Raw genomic sequence first — 24599 nt, 5'->3', positions numbered from 1 at the left:
AATCTGTGGTAGTTGGTGTGTGGGGGGGGGTGTATGCATGTTTACTTGCTGATGCAGTACCGCACATGTGTCGCTGCAGGCCAGCGTAGATGGGGTCCCTTCCATCACACACTCATCTGCTTTGCTTTGAGATAGAGTCTCTCACTGATTCTAGAGCTTACTATTTTTTGTGAACCCCTGTGATTTTCCCGTAGTTTCCGGTCTCCGCAGGACTAGGGTTGTAGACCTGCGTGGTCACACAGGGATGTTTAGCCTAGGTACTGGAAGACTCAAACTTGGATGGTCCCAGGCTGCCTCAGGCCCTCCTGCTTGCTTGGGAAGTATACTTAACCAGGAAGAGACCTTTCCAGCCCCTGGGTTTTCTTTAGCAAAGCTCATTTGATGTTGGGGTCTTTCTGAGCTCGCAGAGAATCATGTCCGCTCTGCTTCTATCATGTATTTTACCCTCTTACTCATGCCGAGATCTCCGGTATGGCCTTAATTTCTAGGTTCACTGGCAAATTTTCATGCCTACTCCTTTGTATATAAAATAATGGCATGCTTTACCATTGGTGGCATCTTGGATTCAATGACACACAGTAACTTACTGTGATTGGTAGCATGTGATGTTCAACCCAGGCTTTGGGGTAATTGCAGACAGATAAAGGCACCATGTGTATACACTTTCCTTCGGGCGCTGGGTTGTCAGGAGTTGGGTTGTGTAGTGGGAGAGGCCTGGCTCTTGAGCCACACTGTTGTCCCCTTCCAATCCTGGCTTCATCCAATGGGAGCTGTGAGACTGGGCAACACGCATTGCTTTGGGGTTCTTTTTAATTCCCATGGGCGCCTAGGAGGCACTAAATAGAGCTCAAACCTTGCAAACCCTTCTAGCAATAGCAGGCACATCGAGAGCACTCTGTGAAGACAAATTGGACCCTGATTGGCAGAGGAGTTATATTTCTGGCTGAGATTCCAGATCTGCCCTTGACTAGCCATTTCCATCCTGGAGCCTCAGTTTCTTAGACGGGAATGGTTGTGTGGGGGGCAGTGTGAGAATACACATGAAGGAGTGGGTACCTGGCATCTGACTGGTACTTAATAAAATACACTTTCCTATCCTCTCCCTTTCCCAGTAATGCATTGTGCCAGGTTGGGAGTTGTCCTAAGGGTGGCTAGAGACTTTTAATCCAGGTTCCCTCAGGCACAAAGTACAAGCTTGGTAATTCCTTATTCGTTTGTGTGTGTGTGTGCGCGCGCGCATGTCTGTATGGGGGGGAGAGCATGTGTGTGCATGTGTATATGGAGGCCAGTGGTCAACATCAGGTATCTTCTTCAATCATTCTCCACCATATACTTTGAGACAGGGTCTCTCATTGAATCTAGAAGACCTCCCAAGTGCTGGGATTACAGACACATGCCACCCCCCCCCGACATTTTTTTAAGGTTCTAGGTACCTAAACTCATGTGCCTATGCTTGTGTGACAAGCACTTTACTAACTGAGCTCTCTCTAATTCCTCATATTCTACTGCCCTCAAGGTTGTCTAAACTAAGGAAGGTGGATTGCTCTATTTGAAAAGTACTGCAGATGTTGAGGGAAGGCATGTATGGACCAAAATTAGTCTCCCTCCTTCTCTGATCCACTTTTAGGAGGTGGAATGCCTGGACATGTATGCCCAGAGCTGAGAGGTTGGCTGCAGGTGGAGGCTCCCCATGCCAATTGCAATATTCTCCAGCTCCCACTGGCCCTCTGCTGCTACCCTGAAAGTGAAAGAATGTGTCTTTTCCAGAGCCACTAATGCCCTCTGCCAGGAGCTGGGACAGAGAACCCTGGACTAAGGCTTCCTGGAGACTAAAGAAAGCTAGAAAGAACTTAACCTATTTATTGTCTCCCCAAGAAGGGCAACTTCCTCATTTTTGAGGCCACCATATCTCCCAGAGTTTGTTTTTGTTGTTTACTTAAAACTCCTTGTCCCATTTCTCTGCTTATGCCATTCTAGCCCCATTCTGGTGATGGCAGAGGCACTCTGACAGCCTTTCTCAGAATCCCTCCACCCTCCCAGCTCTTCCTTCATGTCTCCTCCATGGCAGCTGCCCTTTGGAGGCTACCACTGCTTTTATGAAACTACCAATTTAAATGCCAGCACTGTCACTAGCCAAGAACTCGGTGGCATGGAGTCATCTCAAAGTCATCTTTTAAATCAACTCTGCACAAATTTGCCTCATCCTTTCTCAGCCTTTGCCACTTCCAGCAAGCTCCATGATTAGCAGCGTGGTGCGCAGCCTCTCCTGTCTTCAAGGGGAGAAGTCTAATGAAGCTGCTCTCAGCGAGGGGGAGGCTCGTGTTCCTGTGCTTCTAGAATAAGTATGACTGGGTCTGCCTGGTCCCCTGTCATTCTGGCATGCTCCTGTTGCCAGGACTTGGCCAAGACTGCAAGATGTACTCAGTGGTAACAAGCTTGGTAATTGCTAATAAAATTTAAACGGCTGCAAACTCACAGAACATCAAAAGAGAATTCCCCCTCCCCCCGCCCCGGCACATGCAGACATACCTTGCTGATCCAAGTTAGGCTGTGACCATGCAGTCTCTACTTGTATTTTCTAACAAATACAGTACATTTTCAGCAGTGACAAAGCTCATGTGCTTAATGGAATTTTTTAAACTTTTTTTTAAAGACAGAGGGAGAACTTGCTCTTTGCCTACTTTTTATTTATTTGAGAGAGAGGAAGAGGGAAAGAGAGCGAGAAAATGAGAATGGCATGCCAGGGCTTCCAGCCCCTGCAAACAAACTCCAGATGCATATAACCACCTTATACATCTGGTTTACATGGGTCCTGGGGAATCAAACCGAGATCCTTTGGCTTTGCAGGCAAGTTCCTTAACCACTAAGCCATCTCTTCAGCCCATGGAATTTTTTTTTTTTTAATCCAGAGACTGATGAGAAAATAATTATACAAAGAGACTGTGGTGCATTCTTACCAGGCAAATGTGTGGCCAGAGAGAGCCTGTGCTAAGGACTCCAAGGTTGAATTTCTGATGGTCTAGAGAGGGAGGGGTGGAGGTAGAGCACGTTTGGGTCAGAAGGTGATTGTGTACCCCTCCTTAGAAAGCATTTCAGGCACTTTTGGCTCTTGACATAGTCCCATAAAATGTCAGATGTATCTTATGTATAAAAAGCTTATCATGACTGTTTTTAGAATTGGTGGCAGGAGGGGAAGGGACAGAAACAGGTTATATGCAGGTAGGTATTCCATGTCCTATAGGCACGACTCAGCTTCAGATAAATATCAAATTAAAATACTGTTTGCCTTCCTTGAGAAGGTGACATTTGCATATGTTTGTGTGCTTATTTCTGCCACCCAGGCCTTTTATTTTGAGAGAATGAGGGTGGGGAGGCAGACCGCCAGTACCCAAGATTCTTCTTGGCATTTATATATTTCAGGATCTGAATCCTGGCTTGGCTCCACCTGTCTCTTAATGGATAGAAGGTTTCTTTACTTCTGTTTTTTTAAAATTTAAAAATATATTAAATTTATTTATTTTAGAGAGAGAATGGGCACTCCAGGGCCTCCAGCCACTACAAGCAAACTCCAGACACATGTGCCACCTTGTGCATCTGGCTTACGTGGATCCTGGGGAATCAAACCGGGGTCCTTTGGCCTTGCAGGCAAATGCCTTAACCACTAAGCCATCTCTCCAGCCCTTCTGGGTTTTTTTTGTTTTTGTTTTTGTTCTTTTTAGGATCTAGTGGGAAAGTCCAGGAAACTCACCAGCCTCCTGAGGGAGATGAGGACAAGAGTTGAATAGTGGTTTCTTTGGAGGGCAGAGGAGAAGAGCCATCTCATGGCCATCATGGACTGTACAGAGCTACAGGAGGCAGTCTCAGGATCAGGCCGTGATGAAGTGGGTGAACAGGCAGTGGGGGCACCTCTGACCTACTGCTTCTTTTGGACATCTAGTATGGTGTGTGTGGAGAATGTGCTTATGTGAGTGGGTGCATACATGTGCCCTTGGGTGTGGAGGCCAGAGGACAACCTAGGGTGGGGTTCCTCTGGAACCATCCACTTCTGTTGAGACACGGTCTCCCACGGGGTCTGGAACTTGCCTCATTAGGTGAGACTGGCTGGCCAGTGAGCCCCAAGGAGCCTCTCTTTTCTGCCTCCCCTGCCCTTGGATAACGAGTGCTCGTCACAGCGCTGCTTTTTATGTGGGTTCTGCGGCTTGAACTCAAGTCCCCATATGTGCAGTATAGGAACTTCACTGACTGGGCTATCTCTCTTCTTCCCCATTCAACCCTTGGACATGATGAACATTCGGTCAGTGAAGGTTGAACTAGGGGCTGGCCCCTCCCCTTGGCCGTGCATGCTGCCACCATTGCTCTGGCATGTTACCTTCGCCTCTTCATTGAGCTCCCAGCGCTGCTGCTCTCTGATGCTCATAGCACATGTTGACCCGGCCCGTGGCCTGGGGGGCAGAAGCAGAATGCAGAGTTCACAGGAGCAGGTCATCTTAACACCGAACACACCAGCATTAAAACCTAAACTAAGTTTCTTCCCAGTTCTCTAGTAGGAGGGCCACTGGCCTTTGTGACACTGTGAGAGGTGACAAAGAGCAATTACCTGCTGTCCACAGTGCCTTTGTGTGGTGTAGCAGTGACAGTAATGGGTGCTGTGACTGAAGGCCGGTCCACAGCGTCTCCATCCCTCCTCATTGTTGGGCCCACTCTGAGCTTCTCCTGAGATGGACAGCAGAAGTGAGATTCTACCCTTTCTCCTCTTCTCCATGTAGTCTTCCCAGTGTGTTATGTGCTGGGGTCTTCTTATTCTGTCTGGGCTGCTAGACTTATATCAGTCAGTCAGTGGGTGGTGTGTAAACATTCACTTCTCAACACTTCTGGAGACTCGGAACTCCACCATGAAAACTTGGTACACTCAGTGCCTGGTGAGGTCCCAGTCCCTGCCTTATTGAACAGGTTTGTTTTCTTGTTGTGTGTCATGCAGTGAATAGAGTGACCCTACTTCCTTGTCCTCTCTTTCAGAGCACCAGTATCACCCATGAGTGCTTCACTGTAGTCCTCTAGTCAGTCCACAAGGGCCTCAACCTTGATACTGTCTTGTTGAGGTCAAGTTTCAGGCTCTAGATTAATTCTGAAATTCGGTCCATAGACCAGAGGTTGATCGCAATAGTGATTTGGAGAATAACCTGTTTGCTGTCCCTCTTTTGGGGATGGGCTGTGAGGAGAAAGAAGAGGAGGAGGAAGTGAAGGGTGAAGAAAAGGAGGAAGAGAAAGACAAGGATGAAGAAAAGGAGAAGGGAAGAAGGGAGGAGAAGGAAAGGAGGAGGACAGAAGGTAAAGAAAAGGAAGAAAAAGAGGAAGAGAAGGGGGAGAAGAAGGGAGGGGAGAAAGGCAGAAGGCAGGAGGAGGAAGACTAGGAGGAAGAGGAGGATAAGAGGACGATCAGGAAGCTGCAGCTATCAAGAGAGAACCTGGACAGTGTGGGTTAAACAGAGGTCCCCCAGGCCTGGGGGAAGTCCTGGAGCTACAGACACCCATTGCCAGAGCCCTGAGTATACTACAGTCGTGCAGGGATGAGCCTGTCTTAGCATGAGCAGCCCATGAAGGAGCAGCTCTGGTTTGCATGTGGTGGTGGGTCTGAAGGGGCAGTAGCTGGGATGTCAGGTAGTTTTGCTCTCTGCCCCAGGGCATCCAGTGGTGCCTTTCCTAGCTGCTGTGGTCATTGATGGGCTGCATTCATACATTCGTTTAAAAAAGTTATAGGGCTGGAGAGATGGCTTAGCAGTTAGGCGCTTGCCTGTGAAGCCTAAGGACCCCGGTTCGAGGTTTGATTCCCCAGGACCCACGTTAGCTAGATGCATAAGGGATGCACACATCTGGAGTTCGTTTGCAGTGGCTGGAAGCCCTGACGTGCTCATTCTCTCTCTGTCTCTCTATTTACCTCTCTCTCTGTCATTCTCAAATAAATAAATAAAAATGAACCAAAAAATAAGTTATAAAGCACCTACTGTGTACTTGAGAAAAATGAGTAACAAAGAAACCCTGGGCCAAGATCTATGGAGGGACAAGACAGTGAGCAGACATCTGAGTGGGGGTGACCCATGCTGGGCATGGGACCGGGCTGGGTGCTGTGACATCTCAGGGGAAGGACAGCTGAGCTTGCCTGCAGCATTCAGGGAATGTTGCTGGAGACAGCCACGTCTAAGCTGGGACTGGAGGAAAAAGACACATGCAGTCAGTAAGCAGTGTGTCCCAGCCAATTCAGAGGCTATAACAATTGGCCTTGGACTTAAGCAGCACAAGGTGTATCTTACAGTTCTAGAGGGTGAAGTGGATGGGTTATGGGGGGTCCTCTTCTCAATGGCAGTTTGTCAACTTTCCATTGCATCCTCACGTGACAGAAAGAGGGAGAAGAGAGTTCTCTGTCCCTTTTGAAAGATGCTGAACCCAGGGTGAGGGCTCTGTGCTTACAACCTGCCCCTGACACCCTCACATTGGAATCATGAATTTGAGGGACCCATACCTGCAGTGCGGAAGGAGTTTCATGGGCAGGGAGAGCCGAGCACAGCCCAGAGGGTAATGAGGATGGCCCAAATTTAGCCCTGTCTGGAGGTCCTGAGGCTGGCAGGGAGAAAATGGGCATCTTTGAGAAGCACGGCATAGGTTCATGGAACAGGGCCTCTTGTAGCCACTAGAAGGAAGTACCTTTGTGGTTGATGGTTAAGACCAGGGCCTCTGGAGTCTTATCAGAGGACTAAATTGTACTTGATCACCTTCGCTGTGTGATCCTGAGCAAGCCACTTTACAACTGCACAATGAGATTGCAATACTTCCCATGTCACCGGCGTGTGAAGACTGACTCCCCCATGAAGCCCTTAGAGCAGTGCCTGTCACACTGTAAGCCTCCATACGTGCTTGTTACACTCCCGCCAGTACCTCACGCTTAATTCTCCTGAAAAAATGTCGTGGTGAAAGAGCCTCAAAGGCTTGTCTGCTGTCAGCTGACAGTATGCAAAACTAATGTGCATTTGGGGAAGAATGAGTGAATATTGTAGGTTTATGTTGATGGCTCTGCATAAAGATGCTCAATATGAGCCACCGAAAGGAAGGAAGGAAGGAAAGAAGAAAGGGAGGGGGAGGGAGGGAGGAAGGAAGGAAAAGAAAGAGAGAGAGAAAAAAGAGGGGCTGGAGAGATTGCTTAGTGGTTAAGCGCTTGCCTGTGAAGCCTTAGGACCCCAGTTTGAGGCTCCATTCCCCAGGACCCTTGTTAGCCAGATGCACAAGGTGGCGCGTGCATCTGGAGTTTGTTTACAGTGGCTGGAGGCCCTGGTGCACCCATTTTCTCTATCTGTCTCTTTCCCTCTCTCTCTGTCACTCTCATGTAAATACATAAAAATAAAACACAAAAATTTTAAAAAGAGAGAAAGAGAGAGACGAATAAAAGAAACACAAAACGTTTGCTTTGAGTTTCCCCTTGAATAACAACAATGGGATGGAGGTCTAGGCTGCCCACCATCTAGGGCTCACAGCTGCTAAGGACAGCTCCCAGCTGGTAGTTCTTAAAGTGTGGTTGGCAGGTCACCTGACTTGCCTGTTAATACAGACTTGGGGGTCACTCAAAGCTTGTGGAGAATCTCCTAAGCAGAGGAGTCCAGAATCTGCACCTCCACCAGCAGCCTAGGTGAGTTGGGGGCTCACTGCATGCCGAATACATGTGTCTTGAGTAGATTGGCAGCCTCTGTGAATGAAGATGTTGCTTGGACAAATCTTGAGTCCTGAGCATCTTCCCTTATGTTGGTAGGAGAGACATCCAGCACATTATCCTTTCTTGTAGGTGCAGGTAGGTGAGAGGCATCGCAGTGAGGTGGTTGGGCTCAGAAGCAAACCCTTCTAACAGAGATCACTAAGTCATATGAGGGCCACCATAACATGGCCTCACTCTTTGTTTTGCTCTTAAGGTTCTTCCATGTGTATTATCTCCAAAAGACTACAGATGGGCCCCTGGTACTTTCTTGTAATGTCTGTGAGAGAAAATGATTTCATCTGAGCCAGAAATGAAATTCTCAGCAAGAGGTGTCTGGCCTTGAGAAATCTTGACAAGTAATGCTAACAAGATTATCTCCAGTAGCAGTGGGTATGTCGGGCTGGGGCGGAGTGATGGGTAGCTGTTCCTTTCTCACCTCTTGTTTTTGTGTAGGAGGAAGTATGTGGCATGCTTGAGCATATGCAAGCCTGACAAAGGCAGGCCCGGGCTTATCCTGCTTTTTGTTTTGTATGTACAGCACATTACTTAATCTCTATTGCCCCAGTTTTTTGTCTGTGAAATGAAGAAATAATAAAATACTATCTCCCTTGTATTAGTTACTTTTCTAATTGCTGTGACCAAATACCTGACAAGAAGCAAGGAATGGCAGCAGGAAAGCTAGGCAGCTGGTGACGTTGTGTCCTCAGTCAGGAAGTGGAGCCAAGTAAAGAAACTTTCAAGGCCTGGCCCCAGCTGCTGGCCAGTGTTCAAACACATGGGCCTATGGGAGTCATTCACATTTGAACCACAGTACCCTCATGGAGTTCAAATACACCATCTGTACTTGTTAAGTATTTAGGATAATGCATGGTGGCCCTTATTTATTAGCACTTGAAGAATTAGCCACTATTATTAATAACACTATAATCTTTAAGTGTGTCTAATTGGTAGTCACTGTTTAGTAAAGAAAAATGAAAGTATGACAAGAAAGTCCACTCAGGTCTCCAATCTGCAAGTGTGAACAGGCTGGCATGCCTGTTGTCAGCTTTGGGTGCCAAACACTGGCAAGAGGAAACTGGCAATAATACCCATATGCCCGTCCCCAACAATATACTGCCTCCCAGAGGCATTCATTCCCAAATCTCCCATCAGCTGGGAACCTAGCATTCAGAGCACCTAAGTTTGTGGGGGATAATTTTTCATCAAGTGTCCTTGATCCTGCCCATGGCTGTCTGGTGTACCATTCAGAGACCAAGTCTGTTACAGTTTGAGAGGCCCCCAGGCGAAGTTGTGGATCCCTCTTTATAGGAAATCATCCAGTTAACTCCACCCAGATAGGTGATGCACAGGGCTCCCCTGAAATCCATGCTCTGTCCTTTGCTTGCAGAACATGTTTCAGAAGAAAATATAAGCTGTGGGTCATGTAATCATTCTGATGCGAACCAACTTTGGCAGATGTGAATGACTGAAAATGACACATACATGAAACATGCTTTCTCTGGTCATGTTTATGTCCCTGGATTTGTGCCAGTCCTCCACCCTTCTGTATTTTGGAAATACTTTATTTTCCATTGCTGACAGAGAACAAAGGCAGGTTAGTGTCATCACTTGCTTTGTCAAAGTCTGCCAGACTTTTCCTCCTGCCAATCAAAGTCATCCTTGAAGTCTCGTTTTTAAGGAAAATTACAGTGGCATAGCACCCTATTGATCCATGTTTGGCTGCAGAAAACCTGAGCCAAACAGAACAAAACGAACAATTGGAAACAATGCAGCACTGCTGGAAGAATTGTAGGGTAGGCATATGCTGCAGCGGGCAGGGGAAGGGCACGGCCTGCACGGCTCTCAGAGTGAGAGTTTCCTGTCTGAGCTTTCCTTTCCTTCTAACTAGAAACTGCCCTCCTCCCTAGGACATTCCCAGAAATACTGATCACATGCAGAACTGATGTCACTCAGTTCTTTGACTTGTCTGCTGGTGTAAGTACAGGACTGCGAAACACCAGCAGAAGTGGCTCCAAAAGAGCACGGGCCATCCGTGGTGGTTCACGTCCGTAATGCCAGCACTCAGAGGCCAAAGCAGGGGAATTGCAAGTTGGAGGCGAGCCTGGGCTATCTGGTGAGATCCTGCCTCAGAGAAACCAAACAAAAAGCAATTATAAACAAACACAGCTAACCAGCCAAGCAAACAAAGGAATGTGACTATGTGTGGGTGGATAGAACACGAGTTAATGGCAGATGGATGGTTAGGTTGATAAATGGATGGATAAGTGAGTGGATGAATGGATGAGTTGGTTGATGTGTGGACTGATGGACTTACCAATGGGTGGATAGAAGTCAGTCGGTAGACTGTTGGTGAGATGAATGGATGGATTCATGGGTAGATGGTTGAGAGGATGGTCAAGTAAGTTGATAGACAGCTGGATGAATGGATGGGTAGACGATGGATGAGTCAATAGATGAATTAATAGGTAGATGAATGGGTGATCAGGTAGGTGGATGGATTGACTAGTGGATGGATGTGGGTGGATGAATGCATGTCTGAATAGATAAATGAGTGGGTAGATTGATAGATCCATGACTCAGTAAATGGATAAAAAGGAATCTCAAGCCAGGTGTGGTGGCCGCACACCTTTAATCCCAGCATTTGGGAGGCAGAGGTAGGAGAATCACCATGAGTTCGAGGCTACCCTGAGACTACATAGTGAATTCCAGGTCAGCCTGAGCTAGAGTGAGCCCCTACCCTGACTTGAAAAAACAAAAATAAGAAAAAAGGACATCTCATATCTCCTCCCAGAAACCTTTTCCACCCCAGGTTAGGTAGGTATGCCGTTTTCCTGCTCCCATAAAGATGTCCTTTTCTATCTTGGGCTTGTAGAGTAGCAGATACAGAAGGGTTTACAAGTGCTATCTTTCAATCAATATCTGAAGGATTGCCCAGCCAGTAAAGGGTCTGGATGCCTCCTGTTTGGTTACCCCCACAACAAACAATCAGCTTCTGACACTTGGGAAATGCTCAGTACACATTTGCCGAATGAATCAATGAAACAGTGAAAGAACAATGGCTGTTTACAAAGACTTGTGGGGTAAACTGTTGCTTGCTTGTGCACCTTTCACATTCGTTCTGAGACTGGTTCTCTGTTATCAAGGAGCCAGGTGGAATTACTAAGTTGGAATAGGATTCCTCTCATTTGGAAAGTGCGCTCTCTCTCTCTCTCTCTCTCTCTCTCTTTCTCTATCTGCATGAGTTTTATTTCCTTTTTTTGGCCATTCAGACAGTGTCCTCTCCCTCCAACTGTCCTGAAGGAGAGAAAGAACAATCATCGATGGCAGGTGGCAATTTCAGCAAAGCCACACCACAGGAGAGAACACTACACCTCCTCCTCTTGGTTTCCAGTACTCTATACAGTCAGAGAAACTTCTCTAGTCACGAACTATAGACATGATCACTGAAAGTGTAGTCTTTGCACATGAGTTTTAAAAGCGGTCACTTGAATGTTTCACTTTAACACCCTGTCTTCATAGTCTCTCTTATCTTCACAACCCCAATGCCTGCTTGCTAATTAATTATGCTTCTGGAAATAAATATTCTCCCAGGTTCTTTCCATTTTTCTTTGGGTCCCAAGGGCTGGGAACCTTTGGAAAGATCCCATCAGTCAACTTTTGCACAGACACCGATTGCCATTAGCTCTGTCACTGGGTCCTGATGCTTTGCTTGGATTAAAGATAGAGGCAGGGCCTAATAAGGGGCTTTCATGTCCAGGATCCATGGGCATCTTGTAGCTTCTGCACTTAATTCCAGGCTTATAGATACTCAGGGTGCTTATCCCAGCTCCAGGGAAGGGGCAGATAGTATTGTCAGAAGAGTCAGCTCAGAAGAGTTCAACCTTCCCCAGCTCAGCTGTTGCCTGTGTAGCCTTGGCCCCCACATGCAAGGGAGAAACCAGGACCCTTAAAGATCTTTACTTGGGGCTCTGTTTGTTGTTTGGTTGCTGTTTTTGCATGTCTACATGTTTCTGTATTTGTATGGGCATATGTATGCATGTGCCTGCATGTGTGTGGAGGCCAGAGGTCAATGTCAGGGGTTCCTGCCACTCCCTCCCCAGTGCTGGGATTATAGGCATGTGCCACCATGCCTAGCATTATGGGTAACTGGGGATCCAGATTAAAGTCCTCATGCTTTCATGGCAAGCACTTTTCCCACTGAGTCATCCTCCCAGGCCCCTGTGGCTTTGTTTGTGTATTTGGTACAGAGAAACAGATCTTGCTGCAAATGATCACTCTGGCTCTTTGAGGCCTTAGCTTCATTTCCAATGTCGCTCAGGCATCTCTAAGCACCAGGCGTCTGTGCTTGGGCCCACTCTCTGGGAAAATACAGATGATTTTTTGGTATATGTGTAAGAATGGGTAAGGCTAGGTTTATGTAATACAGAGTGGTGGGATCCTAAGTGAGAATACAGTGTGGGGACTCGGGTCAGATGGACCTGGTGTTGACATTGCTGAAACTATGCATACCAGGCACTGTGCCCAGTGATCAGCATGAATGATCTCATTAAGACCTCCCATCACTTCATGAACTAAGTCCCACTGGTGTCCCTCTCATACAGGCAGAGAATTGAGGCTTAGAAGTAACTGGCTGAGTTAAGTAAGTGGCTTGGATGGCCCAGCCAGGCTGTGAAAGCAGACATCCTAGCTAGAGTGGGCCTGAACCACTCTGCTATGCTGCCCCCTGCAGGCAAGTGCCTGGCATAGACAGTCTTTGCAGAGGAGGTTTTAGGGCTACCTGGAGCTCCGAGTGCATATGGAGTGTCTTGTGCAGTATTTTCCCCTCTGCAAGAAGCGAGCTTGCATTTATGTATCTGAAGTCAGTCCTGGAGGGTGCAAAGGGGCTTGAAGACTCAATCTCCATGGGAGTATCTCTTTGGGAACCCATCCTGTCTCCTGTAAAAATCAGCAGCAGGGACCTGGAGAGATGGCTTACTGGTTAAGTGCTTGCTAAGGGCCCCAGTTCAAGGCTCAACTCCCCAGGACCCACATAAGCCAGATGCACAAGGTGGCACATGCATCTGGAGTTCTTTTGCAGTGTCTGGAGGCCCTGGTGTGTGCACACACACACTCACTCTCGCTCTCAAATAAATTATAACAAAATTTTTTTAAAATCAGCAGCAGGCATAACTCAAGACACTGTGCACTAGTAATGTCTGGCAGATGCCTAGTATCGCCCCCACATCTCCAAAACCCTCTCTAATGTGCAAGCCAGAGCTTCTCTCAGAAGGCATGGGAGGTGGGGGCATAGGGAGGCTGCACAGTGATCCTGGCTCAGTAGGCATAGGCCAAGGTGGGGAGTCTGAATAGCTCACAGCCCTCCAGGTGATTACTGATGCTGCTGGTCTGAAAGTCTGCACTTGAGGATCTAGAAGAGTGCGTGATTCCCGGGACAAGGCTGGCTCTATCTGAATGACCTCAAGTCCTCCTAAGGCAGTGAGCCTGGCTGAGGCCCAGGAAGCTCTAGTTATTCCGGACACCAGCCTGTGGAATGCTACCCCACTCTGTGCTTTCTGATGGTCAGGATCCTACATGGACTGAAGCCAACTTGGAACACGTTCATAGGTGGGGACAGTGGCTCACTTGGGTCCTGTTTCCCTGGGTGTGTCTGATGCACACCTGAGCTTGAGAACTCTTGCCACCTTGTCTAGTCTCTCCTTCAGGCCTGAGTTCTGCCCACCCCTGCTCTAGCCGAATGTGACCCCTCAGTCTTTTTTGGCTTGGCTTTTGCATCTAGTCCAGTGTTGAATTTACTCCAGGGAAAATGTCTAGGAATCTCCTAACTGCCCATCCTGCAGGGGTGGACATTGCCTTTACTTTCCCTTCAAGCAGCACTGGGCAGGACTGACCACATCCTCCTCTCTCCTCCATTGCTGGCTGGCATTTCACCCACCATTTCCTGGCTGCCTTGCTTCCTCCTTAGTCCCCTTCCTGGATGATCGTTCCTCTGGAATTGAGCTCTGCCTTTCTGTCTATATCCTCTGGAGATTTCCTCCATTCCCATATACTACTTATAGCTAGACTCTTTATTCCAGAGGAATCTTCCCAGGCCACATGCTTTTTTTTTTTCTTTTTAAAGTGTATACGTTTTATGGGTATATCATGTGTTAGTACATCATTTCCCTCCTCCCTGCCCCCACTCCACTGAGGGCCCTCCTCAGTGGGATTGCTAGTGTTCCCAGTGGGGTTGTGGGTTATGAGTTGTGAAAGCAGCAGTCAGTCATTGTAAAGGGGGGGGCACTGCCTCAGGAAATTCCCTCCCACCCTGTGGCTCTTAAAATCCTTCTGCTCCCTTTTCCCCAACATTCCCTGAGCCATGGTGGGTGTGTTTTAAGTCTACTTTAGTGTTGATCTCTCAGCAGCTTCTGGAGCTCTGCTTTGGTATGTGTTGAATATCCTCAGTGTCTGTCTCCATCACCCTGATGCAGGTTGTCAGGCTCACCATGCAGGCAGCACTCTTGCTCATCTTGCCAGTTCCTCTGTGCTTTCACCTGGGCCCTAGCTAATAGGCAAGTGGTGATTCATCTTCTGCCAGAGAGTCAACTGTCTTGTCTTGTCGATAGATTTTGGTTGTCTTTGGTTCTTGCTACTTTCTGAGAAAGAAAAGTTCTCCAAAGGAGAGTGAGATTATCCTAGGTTAAAGGGGATGATAATCATTGTTAACTTAGAGAGATTTTGATGAATTTAGCCCCTCTTATGGCCAATGCCTAGTGGGATCTTGTCGTTGAAGACCATAATCTTGGTCTCCATAAGATTCTGACTTGATTCCCATTTCCAGCTATGGGTTCCTTTCCACTGAGAGGATCTCTTAGACAGCCAGAAAGCCATTCGTTACTCATAAGGGTGGTTGCCACCATTGCACAGGTGTATACATCTAGTCAGGCTTGCTGCTTTTGTGTAGCAGTTTCCCCGGCTTGCTCACGGTGTTGTTGGCCACTTTCCCCCAGCAGCTCATGCAGAGCTTTCTAGCAGTGTATGGGCTAACCATCTGGGAACTGGCTTTTTTCCATATTCCAGCCGGATTCTTTCCAGATTCCAGCTAGTTCCATGTTGGCAGCTTGTGATGTCTTCAGCAATAGGGTTTTACTTTTTACCTTCAGCAGATAAGCAAGTGCTGTGACAGAAGCCTGTCTTGTTTGGGGAGCCTTGTGGGTCTCTCCTATCAACAGCTCAGTGTGGGTAGTAATGGATTTCTAGTCCTGGGAGTTACATACAGGCCAGAGCTAAAAGTTTTAAGGTTAGGCTTCATCTCACCTTCTACAGGGCCCATCTGTCTGTCTGTTTGTCCGTCCGTCCATCCATCTATCTATCTATTTATCTGAGAAAGGAAAAGAAAGAACGAATGGGTGTGCCAGGGCGTCTAGCCACTGCAAACGAACTCCAGACACATGTGCCATCATGTGCATCTGGCTTATGTGGATACTTGGGAATTGAACCTGGACCCTTAGACTTTGCAAGCATCTTAATCACCAAGCCATCTCTCCAGCCCCTCCAAGGCCTTTCTCACCAGATAACCCCCTCAGATTCCTGTTGAGGGTTGTATCTTTTAGTGTACTATCCAAGAGAAAGGTTTCTATGGTACTAATTCATTTTGGGTTTAGTTTTGTGTATATCTTCCCCCACCAGCAGTGAATAGCAGTGAATCTTTCCCCACATTCTCACCCACCAGGCCACATGTTTGATGGAGCCACTGCTTCTGGTCCACCATAGTGTCAGTAGAGCAGATGTGGGCTCTAGAGTCAGCCAGCCTGGAACATATCCTAGTCTTGTTACTTCGTTATAAAGAAATCTCTAGATCATGACTGAACTGGGCTACAGTTTTGTCATGGGGCAGTGCAGGAAGGGGGAATGCAGCGCTACAGCTAGGCAGATTTCAGTCTGACTTCATTGCCCTCTGAGCCTTCACTAGATGTCCATCTGGACTTTTTAGCTACTTGGAATGAAGAAGCAGAAGTATAGTAGCCTCCAGCAGCCTTCAGATCCTCCATGGACTCCAGTGAGAAGGGTCTTACAAGGCCTGCCTTAGCTGTCCTGCCTCTCATTGCAGGCAGATTTCTCCATGCACTCTGTCCATCTGCCCAGCCCACATCACTTTACCTTTGCTTCTTCCCTCTGTCCTCCTCCTGCAGCATGGAACCCCCAACAAGCTGCTCACTTCTACATGAGCAAAGGGCTGCGTCTCCCTTCCTGCTTCTGTTCCTACTCAGGGGCTCTTGTGAAGCATTGACTCAATTAACTTATGCTTCTTTGTCCCCTTTACACTGCATGAATTATTGACAATTTTTTTTTGTGTGCAGATAATGCATTTTGATCATAATCTCCTCCTATTACCTTCTCTTTTCCTCCCTATCCCTCTTTCCCTAAAGCCCTTCTTCTTTCCAAATAGTCCCTCTTCTACCTTGAGGTGCTGGTGTTTATTAATTACCCACCCACCACCCATGATAGAATTAAATGAGCCTCCTTGTATAATGACGTCAACTATGAGATCATGATTGCAATGGCTGTGCCATGTCTGGAAGACAGTGTTCCATGGCACTCCTCCCCATCCTTTGGCTCTTCCCTTCTTTCTGCCACCTCTTCCTCGGTGTTACCTGAGTCTTTGAAGGGGTGATGTAGATGTCTCATTTAGCACTGAGTACTCCAGTGTCACTTACCCTCAGCACTTTGGTGAGGTTTGAGTCTCCCTGGTAGTCGCTAGTGTCTGCAGCAAGAAGCTTCTCTGACCAAAGGTGAATGTAGCTCTAATCTGCATGTATAAACGTCAGTATTTACAAGGCAGTCTGTCTGATGGGCACTACAGAGCCGTATAGATAAACAATAGTAGTAGCTTTCCTACTAGGGCCATAGGCTTTTGAGTAGATTTTCAGTACCAGGTATGAATTCCATCCTTATGGGGCAGGTCTCAAATCCAATAAGAGAGCACTTGGTTACCCCCATAACAGTCACCCCACTATTGTACCAGTCGGTACATTTTACCTGGCTAGTGAGTTGTATAGCTTTCAGGATCTGCTACTGGGTTAAGACTGTCAGGGACTGAGAGATGGTTCAGTGGCTAAAGGCACTTGTTTGCAAAGCCTTCTGGCCCAGGTTCATTTCCCCAGTACCCATGTAAAGGCAGATGCATAAAATAATGGGCACATGTGTCTAGAGTTTGTTTGCAGTGGAAAACCTCGCTTCCCTCTCCTCTCTCTCTCACTCTCAAATACATTTTTTAAAAGGGCATTTAATGATTTTCTCCCCCAGCAGGCTGCATAGCACTTTCCAGCACTGTGACAACTACCCAGCAGGAAGGAGGCTTCAGCTCAGTTCCCACTTGATTTCTCAGTATCCTGCAACAGAAGCATGTGGTGTTTTCAGAAATAGGGTCTTATCATCCACTTTTATTGGGAACCAAAAACACACACCACATGCTTTCGACGTTAGGCTTACACTGCTAGAATTGGGTGCTGTGGGAATGGAGGAATGGGTGACTGACACTAGGACAGAGGGCCGATAGACCGAATTGTATTAAAAAGGGAATTTATCGTCCAACAGTAGTTGTTTTCAGGCCTGAGGGTCAAAAGAACCCTCTGGATGCCTCAGCAGTCCTAATCCAGCACTGAAGGCCTGGAGGCTTCCTGGAGAGTCACTGCTCTTCAGGCCACATTGGAAAGCTTTGGAGACTTGGTTCCATTGCTGATGAAGGATAGCCAAACCAGATAGCTGCAAGTGCAAGTGAAAGCACTTGCCAGCAAGTAGCATAGGCAGCCAGGCAGGAAAAGGGGGCTGTGTCCTCTCAGCGCTTACTGGTATGTAGCCCACACAGGGAAGGCTGCCCACTTTGGAGGAAGGACTCACTCTGAAGGAAGGACCTCCTCCTTCAGTTAATCCTAAATGGCAGCAGCCTCAGAGACTGGCCCAAGAGGAAATGAAATGTTTGTGGATTACTAATGAGATCAAGTTGACAGCCACCACACCTTCCTTTCATTTTCTACAGGTCTTTTGAAGAAAACAAATCAAACAAGACACTCCCCTTAATGACTATCCATCATGTCTAGAACCTCAAATCCAAATCCGCCTACCTCTCAGAGTCACTGTGACTCCCTCTCTCCAGCGCCTGCTCTGCTCCCCTGCCGCCCTTCCTTCTGTCCGTGCTTTCCACACTCAGTCCTGCTCTCTCCCCTCACCCTTGCGTGGCTGGCATCATTGTGACTTTCAGATCTCACTGTACTGCTTGTGCCTCGGATGTCCTCGTCCTCATCCTCATCGCTCACATTGGCCACACAGCAGTCATCGCCTGTGGGATTGTTACAACACCTCGTAGCACTCAGCACTGTTTTTCTTTCTTCTTGCTCCATGGGAGTGAGACCTCTGTTGCCTTGCGCAGGCTCCGGCCACAGCGCTCACACCAGTGCCCACCACAGAGTCAGTCGTCTGTAATGACGGCAATGGCAGTCTAGCTTGTGCTTTGTAGTGGAGTCTAGGAACTGCTGGCAATGCTTTATTTACATCTACTCCCCATGAGAGCACTGTCATATTTAGCCCATGATCATCATCTCTGTTTTACAGTTGGGGATACTGAGGCACCAAAAGTTACGCAACTGGGCAACTATCAGGTGGCTAGAAGGTGGCAGAGCTGAGATTTGAACTTAAGTATTGTGACTCATTAAAGGTCAGATTTAAGGTTTTGGTTTCCCATCTCATTCCTCACTACTGACGGTGTTTGCTTTGTTATCTTTGACCACTAGGAAACTCAGACTAAAATTAGCTCCCTGATGGGAAGAATTTCATACCATATGGAATGCAATCCTTTCCATCTCCTTTGCTTCTCTCAAAGCAGATACTTTGGCTTCTTGTTGGGCATGGTGGCGCATGCCTTTAATCCCAGCACTCGTGAGGCAGAGGTAGGAGGGTTACCATGAGTTCAAGACCACCCTGAAGCTACACAGTGAATTCCAGGTCAGCCTGGATTAGAGTGACGCTCTACCTCAAAAAAAATATTTTGGCTTTTAAAAAAATTGATTTCTTTTCATAAACTAACTTGAAAGATTTAGGAAAATAAATTATGGATTTATAATAAATAAGTATATATGTAAATTGTATCCCTGGGCAGGCTACTCTCTTAATGCTGTCTGTATGATGCTGGAAGTCATTCTTGCCTCACAGTGTTGGGGGGAGTATAAATGGATAAAGCCCAGGGCTCCTGATAAGCATTTAATAAGTGTCCATGTCTTTTCCTATTCCTAATTTACATGAGGGTAAGAGATCCTAGCACCAGAACCTAGCTCAGTCAGGGCTGGAATGGAGCATAATACGTCTACTGAGTGAGCTAAATATATTTACAGAGTTACTCCTGTACACTGCTAACTAGTGAGCTCTGGACAGAGACCCTTAGTATGTCTTCTGAGTCTTCCTGTACACCACTAAGGATGAGCTACAGACATACACCCTTAATATGTCAACTTAGTTACCCCTATACACTGCTGTGAGCTCTGGACACAAATCCCTTAATTTGTCTACCGAGTCCTATACCACCACTCACTAGTGAGTTATGGACACAGACCCCTTGATTGTCTACCGAGTCCTCCTGTACACTGCTAACAAGTGAGTTATGGGCATAGACCCCTATACCACCGCTCACTAGTGAGTTATGGACACAGACCCCTTGATTGTCTACCGAGTCCTCCTGTACACTGCTAACAAGTGAGTTATGGGCATAGACCCCTTAATTTGTCTACCGAGGCCTCCTATGCACTGCTAACTAGCATGCTCAGATGTAGACCCTTAATATGTTTGCTGAGTCCTCCTGTATACTACTAACTGTGAGAGCTGGGCACAGTTCCAGGCTGCCCTTTTGTTCTGATTTGGATAACAATTTTGTCTTGAGTAAATTAGTTTCTGAGCAGCAGAATAATACTTGGTTTAGTTAATAGAAAAGAATCTATCACTGTATAGGGGACTTGAACACAGAGCCCAGCCTGACACATAGAAAACATTTACTGGAAAAATATGAATCAGTCCCACAAAACCTCTTTGTTACTATGTTACTCTGGCCACTGGGTATTGGGCCAGTCTCTCTTTGTCTTGATTACGCTGTAGTCATGAGGAACAACAACCGTTAGCTATCAGTTGCATATTAGCTCATTAAATGTCCCAGTTCATATACTAATTGTTAGTGGGTGAAGTAGTACTGTATTAAGATGACCCACTTCCTGGCACTTAAGCTAAATTGGGAATTTTAAAGAATGGAAAACAATCACTCTAAGTAATATTAGTACTTAGCACTTCTGATGCCAGGCTTCTTCTCATGTATTCTTTTTTATTTTATTTCTTATGAGAGAGAGAGAGAATTGGTGCACCAGGGCCTCTAGCCTCTGCAGTCAAACTCCAGACACGTGTACTACCTTGTGCATGTGCATGACCTTGTGCACATGTCACCTTGTGTGTATAACTGCTAAGCCATCTCACCTTTAATTATTTAATGATTCTTTAATTATCTTGTAAGGCTCGTTGCATCATCTCCTTTTACAGATGAGGGAGTAAAGCCAGGCTGTTAGGTAAGTGTGGTGGTTCGAATTGAAAATGTCCTGTTAGGCTCATGTGCTTGAACACTTTGGTCTCCAACTGGTAGTGCTTTTGGGGAAGGTTGTAGAACCTTTAGGAAGTGTATCTTTGCTGGAGGAAAAGGGTTACTGGGCTCAAGCCTCAATGTCTTGTGGTCAACCCCACTTTGCTTGTTCTCTGCTTCCTGCCTGCTGACTTGACAACCAGCCCCTACTCTTGTCATGAAACGTCCCTCAACACTGTAAGCCCAGAACAAACCCTTCCCTTCCTTAAACTGCTTCTGGTCAGGTATTTGTTCAGCCAATGAGAAAGTAACTCATACAGTGACCTTCCCAGAGGGTGCATCTGTCTGATTACTGCCATACTCTTAAGTGCTAATAGTGGTTATTTTTTCTTTAAATAAGGAAAAACCAAAAACAAACAACAACAAAATCCCAAGAGTACTGTCCTTTCCTTAACACAGGGTTCTTCAGTCTTTATACAATTTACAGGTGCAGGTTTTGGGCAAGGAGGGCGAGCGGCCATCCTGCACAATGCAGGCTGTTTAGCAGTGTCTCTTTGGTCTGCCCATTAGAGGGCCTTGGACAGTCCCCTGTCCCTCACCCCAGCATTGGCATGTGTTGCTTGGGGAACAAACAAGAAGTATTGGGGAAGACTCTGACTGATTTCACATTCTCCTCAAAACAAGAAGCGCCACTCTCGTTTTTGATGTTACCCGTCATCTTTCAGCCCAGAAATTCCCATAACATTTTGTTTCTTCATTTGGTTATGTAAGAAAGCTATGAAGTTATGCCACCAATTTTAGAACATTTTATCACTCCAAGAAGAAATACTGTATCCATTTTCTATCATTCTTCCCTCCCATTCCTTGGGAATGATTGTTTTTGTCCATGAATTTGTCCTTTTTTGGACCTTTCATGTAAGTGGACTCATTATTTGCATTTTTTTTTTGTCTAGCATCTTTCACTTATCATAATGTTTTTGGTGTTATCCATTTTGTATCATATAGCAATTCTTCATTCCTTTTTACTAGCAAGTAATATTCCAGGATATAGATTATAGGGTTCATGTTCAATTTTGAATATGGATTTTAAGCTATTTTAGCCATGTGAATTTTCTTGCCACTCTTGTGAAAAATCAATTAATGGTAAAAGATTCTCAGTTTTATTCTGTTAAGCACATGTATACTCTTATTTTACTACCACACCGACTTGATTACTCTATGTAAAACATTCCATAATCAAGAAGTATTACTCCTCCAACTTCATTCTTCTTTGTCATACAGTGTTGACTACTCCTGTGTGAATTTAGGCTCAGTTTGTCAGCTTCGGCCACTTAAAAACAAATTTTTTTTAATGGGAGAGAGATAAAATTGGCGTCAGCCATTGCAGTCAAACTCCAGACGCTTGTGCCACCTAGTAGGCATGTGTGACCTTGCACTTGCCTTACGTGTGTGTGTCTGGCTTATGTGGGATCTGGAGAGTCTAACGTGGGTCCTCAGGCTTCGCAGGCAAGTACCTTAACTGCTAAGCCATCTCTCCAGCCCCCAGATGAGGCTCTTATAAGAGATTGCATTGGATCTGTAGATCATGTTGTAAGTCTTGCTGTCTTACAAATACTGTCTCACCATATATGAACATGCAATGTTGTATTAGTTATCCTTCTTGTTGCTAAGAGAAAACATCTGGCAAATATTCATGTTTTAAAAAGGGTTAAAGGGCTAGAGAGATGGCTTAGTGGTTAAGTGCTTGCCTGTGAAGCCTAAGGATCCCGGTTTGAGGCTCAATTCTCCAGGACCCACGTTAGCCAGATGCACAAGGGGGTACTCGTGTCTGGAGTTCATTTGCAGTGGTTGGAAGCCCTGGTGCGCCCATTCTCAATCTCACTTTCTCTATCTGCCTCTTTCTGTCTCTGTCACTCTCAAATAAATAAATTAAAATGAACAAAAAAACTAAAAAAAAAAAAGTTAAAAAAAAAATAAAAAGGGTTATAGTCCGTCATGGCAGGGAAAGCATGGTGGCAGGAGTGTCAAGCAGGTGGTCACATTACCCACAGTCAGGAAGCAGAGAGCAGGCAGGAAGTAGGTCTGAGGTATAAAACCTCACGGCCTATCCCCAGGGACTCAGTTCCTCCAGCAAGGCTCCACCCCCTAAAGCATTGATGCCATCTGGGAACCAAGTGTCCAAACACACGAGCTTGTGTGGGCACTTCACACTCACCACAACATGCCTGTTTCCTTGGTCTTTAATGCCCTTGGATGAAGTTTTACAGTGTTCTGAATACACGTCTTTTGTTAAATTTATGCCTAAGAATTTTGCCCTTTTTGATGTTGCAATAAATGAGATTGTTTCCCTGATTTTGACTTGATTGTTGAGGGCCAGTGCAGAGAAATACAGTTGACTTTGCTGTGTTCATCTTCTATCCTACATCCTTGTCAATCATGTGAGTTCTAAGCACTTCTGTTTTTGTGTGGATTTGAGATCTTTTTAAAGCCGATATTTCCATAAATAAATTCCCTTTCCTTCAGCTTTGTCTGTATCCCATGAGTTTTGATATGTTGTTCTTTGTTAACATGTAGCTCAAAGTACTTTCTAATTTTACTTCTGTTTTCATTGACTCATGAATTAAAATGAGTGTTATTTAGTGTCCGTGTATTTGTGAGTGTCACAAACTTCCTTTTGTTACTTGTTTCTAACTTCGCTCCAGTGCATTTAAAGAATGCATATTCTGTGATTCCCCTGCCTGAGGTTTGCTTCATGGCTGAACGTCTGGCTCGTCCTAAGGATGTTTCTGGTGTCCTCGGGAAGATTGCATATGCTTCATAGTTGGGTGCCATGTTCTAAAGACATCTATTCAGTCTGTGTTTTTTTTTAATTTTATTATTTATGATGTTAGTCAGGCCTTTGAATTTCTTGTTGATCTTCAGCCTGTTATACCCAATATTGAAGGTATTAAACTCCCCACATAGTTACTATTGTTCATTTCTGCCAATTTTTTTTAAAAATAATTTTTACAGGGGCTTTTAAAAAATATATAAACATTGCAAATTGATTGCATTCTAATCAGGTTATCCTCTTTCATCATCTCTCTGCCCCCCCCCCCAACTCCATAGAGGGCCCTTAGTAGGGGTTTCTGTAATCACTGTAGGGTCATGAAGGTGCCAGTCAGTTCATGTTGGGAGGACAGTGTCTCACAGTATTCCTTCCCACCCTATGGCTCCTACATTCTTTCAGTCCCCTCTTCCACAATGTTCCCTGAGACTTGGAGGGTGTGTTAGAAGTCTCCTTTAGTGTTGCACTCTTGGCAGCCTCTTATTTTCTGATTTGATGAGTTTTTAAAAAAAAATATTTTATTTAGTTGTAATCAGAGTCAGAGAGAAAATGAGTGTGATGAGGCTCCTAGCCACTGCAAACAAACACTAGGTGCATGTGCCACTTTGTGTGTATGGCTTTACATGGGCACTGGGGTGTTTTAGATTTTACAGGCAAGTGCCTTAACCAGTGAGCCATCTCTCCTGCCCTTTGATGAGTTTTGAGTCTCCTCTGTTTCTACCTCCATCTCCATGGAGAAGGTTCTCTGGTTAGCAGTGAGAGAAGCACTCATGTCCTTTCTACCACTTCCTTGGCCATGTTTCTTGAGCCCTGATGGGTGTGATAGAGATGACTTGCCCAGCGGTAGGCACTTGGCTTTCTATTCTTGTCGTTTTGGGTGGTCCCTGGTATTCACCACCATCCATAGTCCCTAAGCATGAGTGAGAACAGCATTGGTCAAAGGGGATAAGCATACATTTAGAAGGCTTTTTGATGGACAGAATCTCTCCATTTAGCCAAAAAACAGTTGAAGCTTCCCACTCAGGTCTGTGACCTCCTAAACCATGGGCTTCTGGCTTGGTTCTTAGTACCAAGCATAAATTCTCTCTCACTGAGCTGGCCTCAGATCCAATCAGAGGGCAGTTGATTACCCCCATAATTTATGTGCCACGTATGTGCCACTGTTGCACCATGGGTACTTCTTGCCTGGCTGGTTGATTTTGTAGCTTGCAGGATCCACTGTTGTTCACACTGTTAATGAAGTTTTCCCTCCGGCAGCTTGCAGAGTGCTTTCCAGCTCTGTGACAGCCAGCCAGTAGGGAGGGGGCTTCCATCTTGGTCCCAGATTGACTTCTCAGTGTCCTCCAATGGCAGCCAATCTTCAGCAATAGGGTCTTACCATGTAATTCTAACCAAGCGCGTAGTTGGCATTGTTTGGGAGACTTCATAGGCCTCTCTAACCAACAGCT

General features: G+C 46.1%; 1 protein-coding gene and 1 pseudogene across 1 annotated transcript in view; one reads left to right on the top strand and one right to left on the bottom strand.

Moving 5' to 3' along the window:
• The window catches only part of Ldlrad3 (low density lipoprotein receptor class A domain containing 3), a 291677-nt gene that overhangs the window by 97790 nt on the left and 169288 nt on the right, over positions 1 to 24599 (top strand). The window lies entirely within an intron of this gene.
• Positions 10999 to 11197, bottom strand: LOC123463017 (annotated as a pseudogene).

This window comes from Jaculus jaculus, chromosome 8 (genome assembly GCF_020740685.1).
Source record: "Jaculus jaculus isolate mJacJac1 chromosome 8, mJacJac1.mat.Y.cur, whole genome shotgun sequence".
NCBI lineage: Eukaryota > Metazoa > Chordata > Mammalia > Rodentia > Dipodidae > Jaculus > Jaculus jaculus.
This window is presented reverse-complemented; position numbering and strand designations above follow the sequence as displayed.